The following is an 8,325-nucleotide window of genomic DNA, read 5'->3' on the forward strand; positions in this document are numbered from 1 at the left end:
TTTTTTGAATGAAACCTAAAAGGGCCATGGGCCTGGCTAAACGAATAAGACATGGGGACCAAAAGAATGAAAATCGAATCCTGGTGAGAACTACTTGGAGCCTACTTCTAACCAAAATTCGATTTTTGGAGTGAAAACCTAAAAAGTCCATTTTGCGGGCTAAACTATAAAGAGCGAGGGCAAAAAGAATGAAAAATCTGTGAGCACTTCTAGTTCCTTATAAACGAGAAACGATAAGAGCTAGGACCAAAAGAATGAACATCTGTGATCACTTCTATTCCTACCAAAATTCGATTTGTTGAGGGGAAACATAGAAAAGTCCATTTCTTCCGGCTAAAACTAAGAAGCTATAGGCCAAAAGAATGAAAATCTGTGATCACTTCTATTTCATACCAAAATTGCGATTTTTGAGTGAAAACATAAAAAATCCATTTTCGGGCTAACTATAAGAGCTAGGGCCAAAGAATGATAATCTGTGATCACTTCTATTTCCTACCAAAATTCGATTTTTTGAGTGAAAACATAAAAGTCCATTTTCTGGCTAAACTATAAGAGCTAGGGCCAAAAGAATGAAAATCTGTGATCACTTCTATTTCCTACCAAAATTCGATTTTTTGAGTGAAAACATAAAAGTCCATTTTCTGGCTAAACTATAATAGCTAGGGCCAAAAGAATGAAAATCTGTGATCACTACTATTTCCTACCAAAATTCGATTTTTTGAGTGAAAACATAAAAGTCCATTTTCTGGCTAAACTATAAGAGCTAGGGCCAAAAGAATGAAAATCTGTGATCACTTCTATTTTCTACCAAAATTCGATTTTTTGAGTGAAAACATAAAAGTCCATTTTCTGGCTAAACTATAAGAGCTAGGGCCAAAAGAATGAAAATCTGTGATCACTTCTATTTTCTACCAAAATTCGATTTTTTGAGTGAAAACCTAAAAGTCCATTTTCTGGCTAAACTATAAGAGCTAGGGCCAAAAGAATGAAAATCTGTGATCACTTCTATTTTCTACCAAAATTCGATTTTTTGAGTGAAAACATAAAAGTCCATTTTCTGGCTAAACTATAAGAGCTAGGGCCAAAAGAATGAAAATCTGTGATCACTTCTATTTCTACCAAAATTCGATTTTTTGAGTGAAAACCTAAAAGTCCATTTTCTGGCTAAACTATAAGAGCTAGGGCCAAAAGAATGAAAATCTGTGATCACTTCTATTTCCTACCAAAATTCGATTTTTTGAGTGAAAACCTAAAAGTCCATTTTCCGGCTAAACTATAAGAGCTAGGGCCAAAAGAATGAAAATCTGTGATCACTTCTACTTTCCTACCAAAATTCGATTTTTTGAGTGAAAACCTAAAAGTCCATTTTCCGGCTAAACTATAAGAGCTAGGGCCAAAAGAATGAAAATCTGTGATCACTTCTATTTCCTACCAAAATTCGATTTTTTGAGTGAAAACCTAAAAGTCCATTTTCTGGCTAAACTATAAGAGCTAGGGCCAAAAGAATGAAAATCTGTGATCACTTCTATTTCCTACCAAAATTCGATTTTTTGAGTGAAAACCTAAAAGTCCATTTTCTGGCTAAACTATAAGAGCTAGGGACCAAAAGAATGAAAATCTGTGATCACTTCTATTTCCTACCAAAATTCGATTTTTTGAGTGAAAACCTAAAAGTCCATTTTCTGGCTAAACTATAAGAGCTAGGGCCAAAAGAATGAAAATCTGTGATCACTTCTATTTCCTACCAAAATTCGATTTTTTGAGTGAAAACCTAAAAGTCCATTTTCTGGCTAAACTATAAGAGCTAGGGCCAAAAGAATGAAAATCTGTGATCACTTCTATTTCCTACCAAAATTCGATTTTTTGAGTGAAAACATAAAAGTCCATTTTCTGGCTAAACTATAAGAGCTAGGACCAAAAGAATGAAAATCTGTGATCACTTCTATTTCCTACCAAAATTCGATTTTTTGAGTGAAAACCTAAAAGTCCATTTTCTGGCTAAACTATAAGAGCTAGGGCCAAAAGAATGAAAATCTGTGATCACTTCTATTTCCTACCAAAATTCGATTTTTTGAGTGAAAACCTAAAAGTCCATTTTCCGGCTAAACTATAAGAGTTAGGACCAAAAGAATGAAAATCTGTGATCACTTCTATTTCCTACCAAAATTCGATTTTTTTAGTGAAAACCTAAAAGTCCATTTTCCGGCTAAACTATAAGAGCTAGGGCCAAAAGAATGAAAATTTGTGATCACTTCTATTTCCTACCAAAATTCGATTTTTTGAGTGAAAACCTAAAAGTCCATTTTCTGGCTAAACTATAATAGCTAGGGCCAAAAGAATGAAAATCTGTGATCACTTCTACTTCCTACCAAAATTCGATTTTTTGAGTGACAACCTAAAAGTCCATTTTCTGGCTAAACTATAAGAGCTAGGGCCAAAAGAATGAAAATCTGTGATCACTTCTACTTCCTACCAAAATTCGATTTTTTGAGTGAAAACATAAAAGTCCATTTTCTGGCTAAACTATAAGAGCTAGGGCCAAAAGAATGAAAATCTGTGATCACTTCTATTTCCTACCAAAATTCGATTTTTTGAGTGAAAACCTAAAAGTCCATTTTCTGGCTAAACTATAAGAGCTAGGGCCAAAAGAATGAAAATCTGTGATCACTTCTATTTCCTTATAAACTATAAACTATAAGAGCTAGGACCAAAAGGATGAAAATCTGTGATCACTTCTATTTCCTACCAAAATTCGATTTTTTGAGTGAAAACATAAAAGTCCATTCTCTGGCTAAACTATAAGAGCTAGGGCCAAAAGAATGAAAATCTGTGATCACTTCTATTTCGATTTTTAGAGCCAAAAGAATGAAAATCTGTGATCACTTCTATTTCATACCAAAATTCGATTTTTTGAATGAAAACCTAAAAGTCCATTTTCTGGCTAAACTATAAGAGCTAGGGCCAAAAGAATGAAAATCTGTGATCACTTCTATTTCCTACCAAAATTCGATTTTTTGAGTGAAAACCTAAAAGTCCATTTTCTGGCTAAACTATAAGAGCTAGGGCCAAAAGAATGAAAATCTGTGATCACTTCTATTTCCTTATAAACTATAAACTATAAGAGCTAGGACCAAAAGAATGAAAATCTGTGATCACTTCTATTTCCTACCAAAATTCGATTTTTTGAGTGAAAACATAAAAGTCCATTTTCCGGCTAAACTAGAAGAGCTATGGCCAAAAGAATGAAAATCTGTGATCACTTCTATTTCGATTTTTAGAGCCAAAAGAATGAAAATCTGTGATCACTTCTATTTCATACCAAAATTCGATTTTTTGAATGAAAACCTAAAAGTCCATTTTCTGGCTAAACTATAAGAGCTAGGGCCAAAAGAATGAAAATCTGTGATCACTTCTATTTCCTACCAAAATTCGATATTTTGAGTGAAAACCTAAAAGTCCATTTTCTGGCTAAACTATAAGAGCTAGGGCCAAAAGAATGAAAATCTGTGATCACTTCTATTTCCTACCAAAATTCGATTTTTTGAGTGAAAACCTAAAAGTCCATTTTCTGGCTAAACTAGAAGAGCTATGGCCGAAAGTATGAAAATCTGTGATCACTTCTATTTCGATTTTTAGAGCCAAAAGAATGAAAATCTGTGATCACTTCTATTTCATACCAAAATTCGATTTTTTTAATGAAAACCTAAAAGTCCATTTTCTGGCTAAACTATAAGAGCTAGGGCCAAAAGAATGAAAATCTGTGATCACTTCTATTTCCTACCAAAATTCGATATTTTGAGTGAAAACCTAAAAGTCCATTTTCTGGCTAAACTATAAGAGCTAGGGCCAAAAGAATGAAAATCTGTGATCACTTCTATTTCATACCAAAATTCGATTTTTTGAATGAAAACCTAAAAGTCCATTTTCTGGCTAAACTATAAGAGCTAGGGCCAAAAGAATGAAAATCTGTGATCACTTCTATTTCCTACCAAAATTCGATTTTTTGAGTCAAAACATAAGACTCCATTTTCTGGCTAAAATAGAAGAGCTAGGGCTAAAAGAATAAAAATCTGTGATCACTTCTTTTTCCTTATAAGCTATAAACTATAAGAGCTAGGACCAAAAGAATGAAAATCTGTGATCACTTCTATTTCCTACCAAAATTCGATTTTTTGAGTGAAAACATAAAAGTCCATTTTCTGGCTAAACTATAAGAGCTAGGGCCAAAAGAATGAAAATCTGTGATTTGATTTTTTGAGTGAAAACATAAAAGTCCATTTTCTGGCTAAACTATAAGAGCTAGGGCCAAAAGAATGAAAATCTGTGATCACTTCTATTTCCTACCAAAATTCGATTTTTTGAATGAAAACTTAAAAGTCCATTTTCTGGCTAAACTATAAGAGCTAGGGCTAAAAGAACGAAAATCTGTGATCACTTCTTTTTCCTACCAAAATTCGATTTTTTGAGTCAAAACATAAAACTCCATTTTCTGGCTAAAATAGAAGAGCTAGGGCTAAAAGAATAAAAATCTGTGATCACTTCTTTTTCCTTATAAACTATAAACTATAAGAGCTAGGACCAAAAGAATGAAAATCTGTGATCACTTCTATTTCCTACCAAAATTCGATTTTTTGAGTGAAAACCTAAAAGTCCATTTTCTGGCTAAACTATAAGAGCTAGGACCAAAAGAATGAAAATCTGTGATCACTTCTATTTCCTACCAAAATTCGATTTTTTGAGTGAAAACATAAAAGTCCATTTTGTGGCTAAACTATAAGAGCTAGGGCCAAAAGAATGAAAATCTGTGATCACTTCTTTTTCCTACCAAAATATGATTTTTTGAGTGAAAACGTAAAAGTCCATTTTCTGGCTAAACTATAAGAGCTAGGGCCAAAAGAATGAAAATCTGTGATTTCCTACCAAAATTCGATTTTTTGAGTGAAAACATAAAAGTCCATTTTCTGGCTAAACTATAAGAGCTAGGGCCAAAAGAATGAAAATCTATGATCACTTCTATTTCCTACCAAAATTCGATTTTTTGAGTGAAAACCTAAAAGTCCATTTTCTAGCTAAACTAGAAGAGCTAGGGCCAAAAGAATGAAAATCTGTGATCACTTCTATTTCCTACCAAAATTTCCTTCCAAAATTCGGTTTTTTGAGTGAAAAGCTAAAAGTTAATTTTTTGGCTAAACTATAAGAGCTAGGACCTAAAGAATGAAAATCTGTGATCACTTCTATTTCTTACCAAAATTCGATTTTGTTTTCAATAGTTGTTTAAGATAGGTTGAAGTTAACCTCTGAGGGAAAGTAGAGAAAATTTCTACGAAATTCAGTCTTCAATAACAAACAAAGTTCATTTTTATAAAACTTATTATAGAAAAAAATGATTACACAAATAACGCGTTAACAAATTAAACAAAAACTTTCTATTGACAGGCACACATGTTAAAATGACGTATTACTTTTTTTTAACATGCAACAGTAGTAGTGAAAATGTTGGTGTATTTGTTAACGTTATATTAAACTTACACTTTGGGTGTGTGTGTGTGTGTGTGTATTTAAGGATTTGCCTGCTTTTCCTTTTGAAACCCAAAAGACAAGAACAGCCTGCTATGACTTGTAAGTCTTAAAGAAGGGGTAAATAAATGTTTTTATAATATTATTGGCATATTACTCATGTTAGTGACATTTAGTTTTATTATGTTTTCCGACCAAGAAAATGTCGAAAAAAGTATTAAACTGTAAGTAATAAATGTGTTTTTTCATTTTTTTAGCAACAGGCTGTAAAATTGTTTTTCTTTTGATATTTAAAGGCAAAACTGAAAATGTTGTTTTAAAATTGTAAAGAAAGAGTTTTTTTTTTTTGCTTAGGATTTCTGGGTATTTACAATACTCTAGAGATTTTAGTGAATTTATTTTACATTTCCTTTTTTGTTAACAAATAAAAGTTAAGATCTCTATATGATTAAGTAAAGGCTGCAAAAGGAAGAAAATAAGACTTGCTTTTACATAACAATTGTTACAACACAGTATTTACAATGACTTTTTGCAAAGAGGGTAGAGATTTTTAAAGATAAATTGCAAAAAGCGAATAATTTGATTGATGTATTGATAAAGTATTATTTAAGACATTTAAATGCATATAAATTCCCAAGCAAATCTTTAATAATGAAAATTAAACTCCCCTAAACTCCCGTCAAGGAAGAGTTAAGAAGGAAAGACAGAAAACCTATTTAAGTTGAAAACATATTTGATGTTGAAAAGGACTGAAACAAACCGTTTGGATCCAACAAAATGAATGATAAGTCTTAAAAAAAATCGATTACATCTTCTAGTTCTGTAAAACAATTCCAACTGAAATTGATTTCAATAAATCATCCAACAAAAGCATTTCTTTCACATAAACTTTAACTGCCCTACACGTCAAAAAAAGAACCTCTTCACCTTCAATTTTAACAGTCTTAATTTTATTGTCATTTAATAATCTTGCTCAACTGTACGTGTTTTTCTATTTAAATATATTTTTCTACTAAAAAACCCATACAATTCAAAGTATGTTCTGCTTCAAGCCAATAGAAAACATTTAATAATAATCAAATTTCATTTTCAATTTCAACACACGCCTAAAAGTATACACCATAAATGTTTATAGCAATTTTGAAAGTATTTGTTTTTTTTTCCAACATTATTATTTTAAACACACTTGCAGCAATTGTTTTAAATATTAAGGGTCATTTAGTAAATTGAATTAAATATATTTTTGCAGCCATAACCAACATATGGAAAATAAATAACAAAAATCATAGCCTACCTTAAGGCTAACTTAAAGATTTTTATGTCTATTTCTATCTGTTGCCCCTAACGTTAAAATCACCTTAATAACAATAATAATTTTTGTGGGCTTTTACCACAAAACGTTAAGGATTTGAGAACACTTAAAGGCTAATGGTTTGGTTTTTAAATAAAACCATTAAGCTACAAAAAACAGGAAAATAATAGATAAAAATTACATATGAACCAACCACCACCAGGTATTGTAAGCATTATCTATAAAAAACAACAATGCCTAAAAGCTATAAATTTTGAAGATTTTATTTAAGTATGTTAGAAGAACAGGGAATAGGTCTTTATAAGGGAAGTATTACAGTGAGATATTTCTTAACGATAATTGAAAAAGGTAATCAAGATTTTAAACAATAAAAAGTATTAAAGAAATTATTATTACAAAACAAGTTAAGAATGTTTTTACAATTATTATATCCCCAAGTTTCTAAAGGAAACTGTCGCAACAAAACGCCCTAAAGAAATCTTCCATTTCTGTTCACTTCAGTTTTAGTTGAGTTCTAGATGAGTTCTAGTTGAGTTCTAGTTCAGTTCTAGTTGAGTTCTAGTTGAGTTCTAGTTGAGTTCTAGTTGAGTTCTAGTTCAGTTCTAGTTGAGTTCTAGTTGAGTTCTAGTTGAGTTCTAGTTGAGTTCTAGTTCAGTTCTAGTTGAGTTCTAGTTGAGTTCTAGTTGAGTTCTAGTTAAGTTCTAGTTAAGTTCTAGTTCAGTTCTAGTTCAGTTCTAGTTCAGTCTAGTAAGTTCTAGTTCAGTTCTAGTTCAGTTCTAGTTCAGTTCTAGTTCAGTTCTAGTTCAGTTCTAGTTCAGTTCTAGTTCAGTTCTAGTTCAGTTCTAGTTCAGTTCTAGTTCAGTTCTAGTTCAGTTCTAGTTCAGTTCTAGTTCAGTTCTAGTTCAGTTCTAGTTCAGTTCTAGTTCAGTTCTAGTTCAGTTCTAGTTCAGTTCTAGTTCAGTTCTAGTTCAGTTCTAGTTCAGTTCTAGTTCTAGTTCAGTTCTAGTTCTAGTTCAGTTCTAGTTCAGTTCTAGTTCAGTTCTAGTTCAGTTCTAGTTCAGTTCTAGTTCAGTTCTAGTTCAGTTCTAGTTCAGTTCTAGTTCAGTTCTAGTTTAGTTCTAGTTCAGTTCTAGTTCAGTTCTAGTTCAGTTCTAGTTCAGTTCTAGTTCAGTTCTAGTTCAGTTCTAGTTAGGTTCTAGTTCAGTTCTAGTTCAGTTCTAGTTCAGTTCTAGTTCAGTTCTAGTTCACTTCTAGTTCAGTTCTAGTTCAGTTCTAGTTCAGTTCTAGTTCAGTTCCAAATTTTGTTTTTACCAAAAATTCAGCTTTTCTTAGAAAAACTTACTTTTTAATTTAATTTTCTGTTACAACATCATCATGTTTTTTGCTTTAACCTTAATATATTTTATTAATATTACTTTCTACTGACAACAAAAAAACCTATTGATCTTAATAAATTTATAAATTTTTAATTTTCAATATTTAGTTTTAGCAAAAAA

This window comes from Lucilia sericata, unplaced genomic scaffold (genome assembly GCF_015586225.1).
Source record: "Lucilia sericata isolate MDLA Ls3-8-SP2 unplaced genomic scaffold, ASM1558622v1 Contig001321F_arrow, whole genome shotgun sequence".
NCBI lineage: Eukaryota > Metazoa > Arthropoda > Insecta > Diptera > Calliphoridae > Lucilia > Lucilia sericata.